General features: G+C 36.5%; 1 long non-coding RNA gene across 1 annotated transcript; it reads right to left on the bottom strand.

Moving 5' to 3' along the window:
- Positions 1-4,814: 4,814 nt before the first annotated feature.
- Positions 4,815-7,818, bottom strand: LOC147507804 (uncharacterized). The gene is made up of 4 exons (XR_015216239.1): positions 7,701-7,818; positions 7,495-7,570; positions 7,063-7,158; positions 4,815-5,206 (listed from the first exon to the last, which is right to left on the bottom strand). It is a non-coding gene; the product is annotated as an uncharacterized LOC147507804 (long non-coding RNA).
- Between the last annotated feature and the right edge of the window lie 1,990 nt (positions 7,819-9,808).

Here is a 9,808-nt window from a genome sequence, read left to right as displayed (position 1 = left end):
ACACACCTAGGGCGGGGCCAGGCCCGAAACTCGATTGAATCTAAACCGATAAAATAGAGACTTAAGACTTAAATATTGTCCGATAAGACTATTGGGCGGTTCACGGACATACTCCCGCATCTGTCCGATAATGGCCCGGCCCGAAAACTAATGTAGTTTTGTTAATGTTTTAATTAAATATAAGTAAATATTTAACTATTAGAATATTTAAAAGATTGGATGCTTGGTGGATAAGTGATATAGTGCCACACATAGGGTATGAGTTTGAGTTTGGTTACACTCCATTTCAAAAAAAATTGGGTTAACGAGTATTACCCCCTCTCCACATAACACGGTCATCCCGATTTGATTTTTTTTTTTTGTATTTGGGGGTGGAAGGGAATCCTAATTGGCTCATCTAGTTGGGGGTGGGTGGGGGGTAATGCTCGTTAACCCAATTTTTTTTAGAGAAATAACAAAAAGGTAAACTATTTCCATGTAATTTTATAGGACCTAGTCTAGACCCAAATCAGATCAAGTTTAATGGGCCTAGGATGGGCTTGGACCTTCTAAATGTAAATATGCTTTGGGCCATGACCTAGACATTTGTGAGTCCTATTCAAGTCCGGCCCGTTGATAACCCTACACACACCTGTCCCACCACTCACTTTGGTACTAAAGTCTTTCTTCCTTCCTCTTCCCAGATTTCATAAACTCAAATTGAATAGATTCTTCCAATCTTCTCAACATTCTTATCTCTTACAAAAATTAAATAGGTAGCCCATTTGTCTTCTTCACTACACAACAAAAATTCGGTCACTTCAAAGCCATGTCAAGCAACCTCATCACCACCCACGCTCCCACGGAAGAAAACCATATACCCATTTCTATTTTTCTCATAGCGATTGGATTTTTTTATATTGACTGATGGCCCCCTCTTTTCATAAGTTATTTATCTTATTCTTTTGAGTTTCCATGAGATTGTGATGAAGGGTTGTGTTTATACTTTATATAGGACTAACAAAAAAATTGTGGTGCTCGAAATCAATAAAAAAATGAAAATAAAAGGGTGATTGAGTAACTGTAATTAGAGTTTGATGATTTCTTTGTACAATCTAGCTATTAATATTGATGACATAAAAAAAATGAGTTGTGGAACTTCTTTGTGATATATGATTTTGGTTGTGCTGCTTGCATTGCCATTTTTTTTAAGTGAGAAAGTGACAAGAAAAGAGAGAAGGAAGAAGAAGTACCAAACTGAGTGGTGGAACATGTGTGTGGATTTATTACACTTGGCTTGCCTTGAGCTGAATTAGAAAACAAAGTATTCAACCATTTTGACTCGACACATGGCAATCGTTCAACCTTTAAACTTTCAAGATCCTGTGGTTGTCCGGGTGAGTGACTTTTCATATGAGTTCACTATTATGTTATGGCAAAATTACCTAACAATGCAAGGTATTTTGAATTTATTTTAAAAATAAACGAATTCTCAATTTTTTTACAATTGATGCAACCTTTTTGATTTCTGTAAAAACATGCAAAATTGAAATAACAATTAGTTGGGCACGTCATCTTGGTCCAACTAAGCATGTGAGTACAAAGTCATTATTGCCCTCAAACAATCACGCAATGTTAAACAGTAACACCAAATTTGCATTTGCTTTGACGGGAGTCAAAAACAGGTTGCATCAATTATAAAAAAATTGAAAGTTCGTTTATTTTTAGAATAAATTCAAAGTACGTTGTATTAATTGTAAAAACAGCAAAGTACTTTACATTTTTAGATAATTTTGCCATATATTAGTTGGTGTATGTCTAATGAAGAGTAACTCATTGTCTAGTCCACCCCAACAGATGGTTCTTGATTGTCTACTGATTGAAGAAAAAGGCCTAAAGTTTGCTGGGCAGTTCAGCGAAGCGAGCAGCGCCTATACAATCCTAGGCCCTAGTTCGTTATTACACAACATCTATAGTATTGATCTTTAGAGTATCTCTAGGTGGTAGTATCACTTCTCAAATTCTTCAAATTTACTTCCAAAACTCGGAATTTTACGAAAATCCAACTCTAGGTGGAAGCAAATTCGGTCGCATCACTTGTCTAGCCGCATCCTTGGAAGCAAATTTGGGATTTCGGATGCGAATGCGGAGCGACAGTGGTAATGTCGCGCCATTGCAAATGTCGCCCCAATTTTTTTTTTTTTAACTTTTACCAACACACCGCGCCAATGGTATTGTCACGCGCCACTCCTAATGTCACGTGAGGTTTTTTTTTTTTTTTTTTTTTTTTTTTTTCAATTTGGCATTAATATGGGTTTGGCGTTTTTTTTTTTTTCAACTTCGGCGACAGTAATACTTGCGCACGACTAGGGGTGGCAATGGGTCGTGTTAGGTCAGGTTCGTGTTGTCATACTCGGGTCACGTGTCAGGAGAGCAAACCCAAACCCGACCCAATTACTAATCGTGTCAAGTTTGTCAAACCCAAACCCAACCCGCATATGTAACGGGTGACCCGCTAAGCTAGCGGGTCAATTTCGGATTGGGTTAACATATTTTTTTTTTTATTTTTTTTTGATAAAGAATATTTATTAATCTAAATAATAAAAGAACTTGCAAAAGTGCGCAGAATTGTTAAAGCACATGCATCTGCTGAACGCCTGAACCAAACAAGTGAAACAACATGTTAGCCAAACAAAAAACATAACCAAACTAGAAACAACAACCATGCATGTCCAGTTTGTCCACTTTACTACCTCAGCTCGTGGGCAAACTTATTATTAAATAAATGCAAATATTATTGTGACTTTGACGGTTTCATTGTTCTCTTTATATAATTGAGACTAGAGTAAGGGTTCAATGTTAATGTACGTGATCATATATTTTATTGAATGAATCTATAATATTCTATATGCTGGATTGCCGGCTGATCCTTCTAAATCTAGTTGATCCTTTTTTGTTTAGTATTTTCTTTTAGGTAATTGGGATTATGAGATTTAATAAAATTCGGAAACATATATGTTTAAGGACTTAAAACAGGTCATACAGGTCACGGGTTGATGACCCAACTCATTAGACCTGGGAACTAATCGGGTATATTAACGGGTTATCCGGGTTAACATGTGTGACCCTAACCCAACCCATTTATTTGACGGGTTTGGCGGGTCAGCCCTTAAATGACCCAAAAGTCTTTTTTCCCAACCCAAACTCGCTAATTTCATGTTGGGTTAGCGGGTCATGTACAAAACTGTCACCCCTACGCGCGACATTACCAATGGCATGTGTAGTAGACCCTACATTCAAATTTGCGTCCCATATTTGCGACCACCTAGAGTTGGTCAAAATTTATTCTTCAAATTTTGCCTTCAAATTCGAGGTGATACTACCACCACTTAGAGATGCTCTTAGTTCTTTACTATATTGTATATTGCACATACAGGCTGTAGCCAGAAGACGACATCGCCAGAACGACCACGGCTTGTAAGTTGTACTAGCATGTATCCTGTGTTACGCATCAGTTCGCCAAGTTGTAAAGAACTAAAATGAAAATTGTTAAAAAAACTAAAGAGAAACAATTTTTTGTGAATCTCTCACTAAGAAAAGATATTTTCTTAAAATAGGAAAGATATACAATTCCTATACATAAATTTTAGTTTTTAAATTAAGAAGACTATCCTAAAATTATTGAAGAAGGAGGTGGTTCAATTTTAATAGAGATCAGGGAGCCAATTGTAATTAATAAATAGGAGAGATGTAATTTAAATAAACGTAGGGAGGTGGTTCTAAAATCTTAAAATTGAGAGATTATAAATACACTGTTCGGTTGAGAAGTGTGGCTCCTACAAACCCGGCTATCATATAGTGTAGAGATGGCAGAGTTATTGTATGTCACAACGATGAATATAAGAAACTATTTCGCCAAAGGCAGTATTAGCGACTAGCATATTCAAATTGAAAGTACAGTCACAGCAACCATCCTTTAATTGCACAAAAATTCGCAGTGAGAAATGTGGTTCCTATAGCAACGACAGATTTTGGAAAGGACAGACCACAATAAATCTAGAGATACTTCCTTTTCCGGGCTGTTTGTTCAGCATACTAGTATACTGCATTGCAGTGGGGCGTGAGCGTAGTATATCATTTATTTGGCTCTCCTTATATTTATTTAATTATTTCCACGGCTTGTCTCTCGATTTACCTATCGATTTCTATATATCTCGCACTAATAAGAGGAGTTGTATACTTGTATACATTCCCACGTTAACCTCACTAACAATTTCTTGATATTTTAATCCCAAGGGAAAAAATGTGTTTTTTTCCCAAACAATTTAATTTGTGAAACAGCATTGTTGGCTGTCTGACTGCATTTTTACTTGCGCAAGATTAATATAGTTTCCTACAACTTCCAGGAAATGGTAAGAAAATGTTACAACTGAAGATGCTCCTAGGAAATAACAACTTTTAAAAACATAGAATGACTAATGTACTATTCCAACTAAGTAATTGGGTCTGCAGTATATGCCCACAAAGACATATCAAGCACCTCTAGCTAGTACATAGTTGCAAAGGAAAAAAAACATGTTGCAAGTACAACCATTTCTACAAATTGAAGAAGAAAGTTCAATCAAAGGTTTACTTCAGAGTGCACATACGCATGAATGTTTATGGATCATAATCAATATCAAGGCCAAAAACCAAACACAATATTGAGACAATTTTATTGATAGATAAAATTTTGTCAAAGAAATCCATGATCAACAACTTCTGAAGATCCAATAATACATCAAAGACAATTAAAACACTCAACATTGAACTACAAATATAAATGTCATACAAAATTGATCATAAAAGAGGCCGAAACGATGCCGACGCTAACTAAGTTTGACATTACAACTTAAGGAAAACAAACTCTTCAATGAAAATTTCGACATAACCTCCTTTGTATTTTCAATATTAAATCATAAAAAACCTGTCATGGCTAAAAATCATTAAACCTATCATATTACCAGAAGAACCAAAATAACAACATCCCAAAGGTTCTAAACTACTATACATATAACAAGTTGCACAGTTATTGACTTTACAAACTGCTCAACTCAACTCAAAAGACACAGAGAGGGGCTAGCAAAAGTCCAAACAACTATAATATAAAAGGCAGTAGTTGAAGTGACAAAATCCATCTGCAGCAACCATCAAAAAATGTCCTCCTATACATTACTTGTGGAAGAACCTGCATAAATCCAAACAACAAAAGTAAGCATGATAACGACAGTAGATATTCATTTATGAGAAATATATAATATCTTGATGAAGTGAATTTGCAAACAATATAAATAGAAATAAAGGTAGAAAGATGAATACTACATACCGAGATAAAAACAATAAAATAACATTTCAACTATAAGATTTTCCTAGAACATCAAATGGTCGAAGCAGACAAGTGCAACAAACGATTCTCCTCTTGCAATCGGCCTCTAAGACCAACATATTTTCCAATCTTTTGAAGTCTTTCCAAAGAGAACATAGGGCAAAATGCCAGATCACACAACTTTCTTGTGCGAGACAAAGCAACAAAAGTCAAACCGAGGCTTTCCCTTTCACCAATATCTACCACAGCCCGATCAAGAGTGAGGCATTGACTCTTGTGAATTGTTATCGCCCAACATAGTACTAGGGGAACCTGAATGCGCTGGCATGAAGCATTACCTGACTTCCAATTTGATGTCTGTGGAGTAATAGGTATTGTATTAGAATCTGGACGGAACCTAGCACCACGATAGTGGTCGAAGTCAACCATAACAGCAAGAGGTATATCTTCTGGTGATTTGCAGCCATTTCCGTAAACAAATTTCCAGTAGTATCTAAGGCAGATTTGAACTAGAACAGGAGTGAGTCAAGGGCTGTGTAGGTGGTTCCGCCACCAAAATATCTACCTAACAGGATCAATTCCAGAACTATTGCTGACAATTTAAAAGTAAAAAGTTCTATCTTAATTTTAATTTGCAAATGTTGGGAATTTGGTGGTGGAAACAACCTACCAAGTCACTGAATCACTCGTTATTTAGTTAAAATTTCAACCGGATAATAATCAAAGTCAACAAGCAGAGCGTATGTATATGCAACTTGTGTTTTTAAAGGGATCAGACCAGAATATGAAAATTCAATTATTAAATAAGTAGCTTCCCGTTATAAAACTCAATTTTACCTTTAACGGAACTAAGCAGAGATGAGATAAGCAGAAAATCCCAAAAAAAACAATATTGATCAAGCAAAAGATGTTTCTTTGAACTAATCAGCTACTTTAAGTAAAAAATTAGGTATATGATTAAAAAAGGTGGAAAAGAGTTCTATTAGCCTCAGCTCCCAGTCTTAAAAGAAGTGCAATACCCAACAATTATGAGGGTAGATGTCTTATAAGATTATGAATGTCATTACTGTAATTTTGTTTGTGTCAAGCTACCATAATCAAATAAGTAAGTCCCAGCAGACCATATTTTTAACTCGAAGAAGTGCTATGAGTGTACCCGTAAATCCTAATGACACGGTTGCTATTGATCAATGAACCCTCTGATATTCTCTTTTCAGATTTCCCATATTGAACCTTCCATGATCAATCATGAAGCTTAACATCCATATTGTTCTTTTACTCTTGATTTTCGTTGAAGTACAAAGGTTAGTCTTCACTCTTTAAGGTAGAAGATTTGAAAGATTATGGATGGCGAATGTCTAGTTGGATCCTAGGATGGGATACCACTCGAGTTTATAAACATCTCGATAGCATATTCTAAGGAGAATGAGAACATAACAAAGATGAATCCCAAGAGAAGCCCGCTTGAGTAGAACATAAAAGCGTGATAGCTTATATAAAAGAGAATGTGATTTTAAAAGGATGGTGCTCGAAGTGTTAATGTTACAAGTACATGCTACTTGGGGTGAAAATTAGATGAGCATAAATCATAGATGAACTTCAACAGATTTTCACAAAATAAAGTACAGAAATAACTTTAACCTTAAAAAAGAAATCAAAGAACGAAAGAAAAAGAAACCGAAAGTAAAGCTCCTGGATATGTCAAAACAAAGACTTACCTTTGTAGAAAGCTGTTAAAAGTTCAAAGATTCCAAAACGAGCTCCGACACCAGAAATCCTTCCAAATGTTGACGACATAAAACCACTATATAATCCTACAAAAATAATAATGAGTGAAAATTTTAGAACACAAAATCACTAAACTATCCAACGGTTTATACTTGCACAATCTAATTTCCTAGCTAGCCACCACGTCAAGCACAGTCTAATGTGCCTCATGATCAAGCACAGCATAATAGTCGGTTATTCCTTTATAATCATAGGCTCATAGCTAACTAGCGTGGTTTTTCCATCAAACGATTACCCTCTAGCTGTTATCTTTGAGGCATAAAGCTAAAAATACAAAAATAAAAAATGAAGCTGAAAGCTTCAAAAGTTATCTACTCATGAAACTCCATTTGAATCTAGATTAAATTGTTTGGGCAAGTCACCTGAGTTCCCTGATAATGATCGGACTCTGTCCAGAAGTTTAGTAGCATCCAGTTTTTTGTTGGGAACTGCCCCCACCTATGTTAACAGATTAACTTTAATAAGACATTCTTTTCTACTTTGGACATATGATTGAAACACGCACAGGAAACTCAGACAAATATATAAAGACACAGAGAAGGATTGATAAGAGGATATAGCTAATAACCTGGACAAGAGTTTTGAGAGTGTCGAGTGGATGAGTGAGAGCAGAGCCAAGTGCAACAGAACCTGCAGCAGCGATGGCATGGGTTGCGAACTATGTTAAAATCAGCATGATACTTTTGTAGGGGGCTACGGTCAGACACAGGAGAGGGTGACACGAAGCAAGTTGTTTTTTGGGTGACTTTAGAAAAGCGACCTCAAGAATTCGCTACGCTCACGGATAATTCAATAAAAATGAAGGCCTGGACTACTGGATTATTGCTGATTATGATTGTTCATGGGGGCTGGGCTCATACACAATGGCCGAACCTGTACATATGTATCGAGTTGATCTAGCCTTCTGCTAAGGCGGTCCAGATAAAGCGATCAACTACACAAGAAGCTAAAGGAAATGAGCGACATGAACTAGAGTCTGAACCTTTTTTTTTGTGAGTATCCACCTCTCTTCTATGTAGTTATGTACTGCCGTAGTCCAATCCAATAGTTCCTGACGTCCTGATTTGATCAAATATTGTTGTTTTTTGTTCCATTAGTAGAGAAATGAAAACGAATCCCCATTGTTTTCTCCAGATGAGTATTCCCAATTGGGTCGGAAGAACCTGCTGAACTATTCTTCCATGCAACGGTCATTGAAAGTCACGGAGGTTGGAGCATTATTCACAAGGTCAGTGAACATGGCATATATAGAACGCCGAGATGATATGCTTTATGTTCAGACCAAATAACCGTGCCTAAGATAAACATGACAAACAAGCTAAAGCCTAAAGAAGAAACATATGTCCTCCCATAGATCCTGACCTCATAATCAATGGACAGATAAATGTTTTCCATATCCCTGGTTAAAACCAGCTTGATCATCTCTTGCCTGCGACTCTACGCCTTAATGATCTGGTTAAAACAGGCTTACCAAAAAAAGAAAAAACAATAGTTTGCTAAGTTGATGGTTGCTGGTTAGGCCAACTGAACAGCGATATGTAATCGACTAATAAGGCATGGAATGTTGCTTGATCGGTATTTAAGACCAGCTAAACAACAGGAGTGATTAGTGTCACATCAAACCAACAAAGATCTGTATACTCTGCTTCAACATTATGTCTCTGTCGACTGTCGTCATGGTCTACTAGTTGAATATATCATAATAATGGCGAAAGGCTTTCTCATGCCCCATGGACTTCCAAACTACGGCAACTGACTGCCAATTCTTGTATATTGCATTTCAAATTTTCAACAATCAAAACACGAGTATTGAGTATTGACTACTGCATTCACTCCGAATCAAAGACATTCCAACAGCATTTATTTTTATTTCCTCAATCTGAAGCAGGCCCATTTCCTTGGATGGTCTCCTGTTAACATGTTAGGGACCTAGAGCAAGCGCTTTGCCATTATTGTGGGAATCCAACAAGAGTACCACACAGATGATAACAAACGGCAGGCACAGATGGTTGCTGCTCTGATTAATTCGTCGCTGATAGATGTGTCAACAGACGGTTGTTCACCTCTAGTAAGAAGTAATTTAGCTATTGGAAGTGCGATAATCTGTATATATATATATATATATACACACACACACCTTTTTAATCGATGTTATACTTGCATATCTCTGATTCGATTTCTGATTTTCAAACTCAAAGAGTTTGATGGTTGGAATAGGGGATAGTTTGATGGTTGGAACAGGGGATTGATTGTCATCAACCTGGCCAGAATTTGATGTTGTCCTATTTATTTACATGTTGTGTTGTATTTATATTTTAAGCTTGGCTGACCAAACTTGATGAACCTTTATGTTATGATGCGTGAGTTGTTTCATTTTAGGACTGTGTCCGTGTCATCTGAAATTCTGAATGTGAATGGAGTCACATCAAGTTTGTATCTGAATGCAGCTGTGTTAATTTAGCAAATTCAGTTCCAGAGATTTGTTTAAGCTACATACGAAATGGATGGTAGTACACTACCTTCAGGTTCGCGACTAGGTTATGAATTATGGAGCAACAATGCCACATTGACTGTTGGTATTTATCAGTTGTGAATGTCAGACCACTTCCAATTCAGTTCAGCTCATTGCTTTGAATGACACACAAGGAATCGAATGTCTTAGGAACATCAGTTAAC

This window comes from Coptis chinensis, chromosome 3 (genome assembly GCF_015680905.1).
Source record: "Coptis chinensis isolate HL-2020 chromosome 3, ASM1568090v1, whole genome shotgun sequence".
Lineage (NCBI taxonomy): Eukaryota > Viridiplantae > Streptophyta > Magnoliopsida > Ranunculales > Ranunculaceae > Coptis > Coptis chinensis.
Note: the sequence above shows the minus strand (reverse complement) of the source record. Positions and strands in the feature narration are given on the sequence as shown.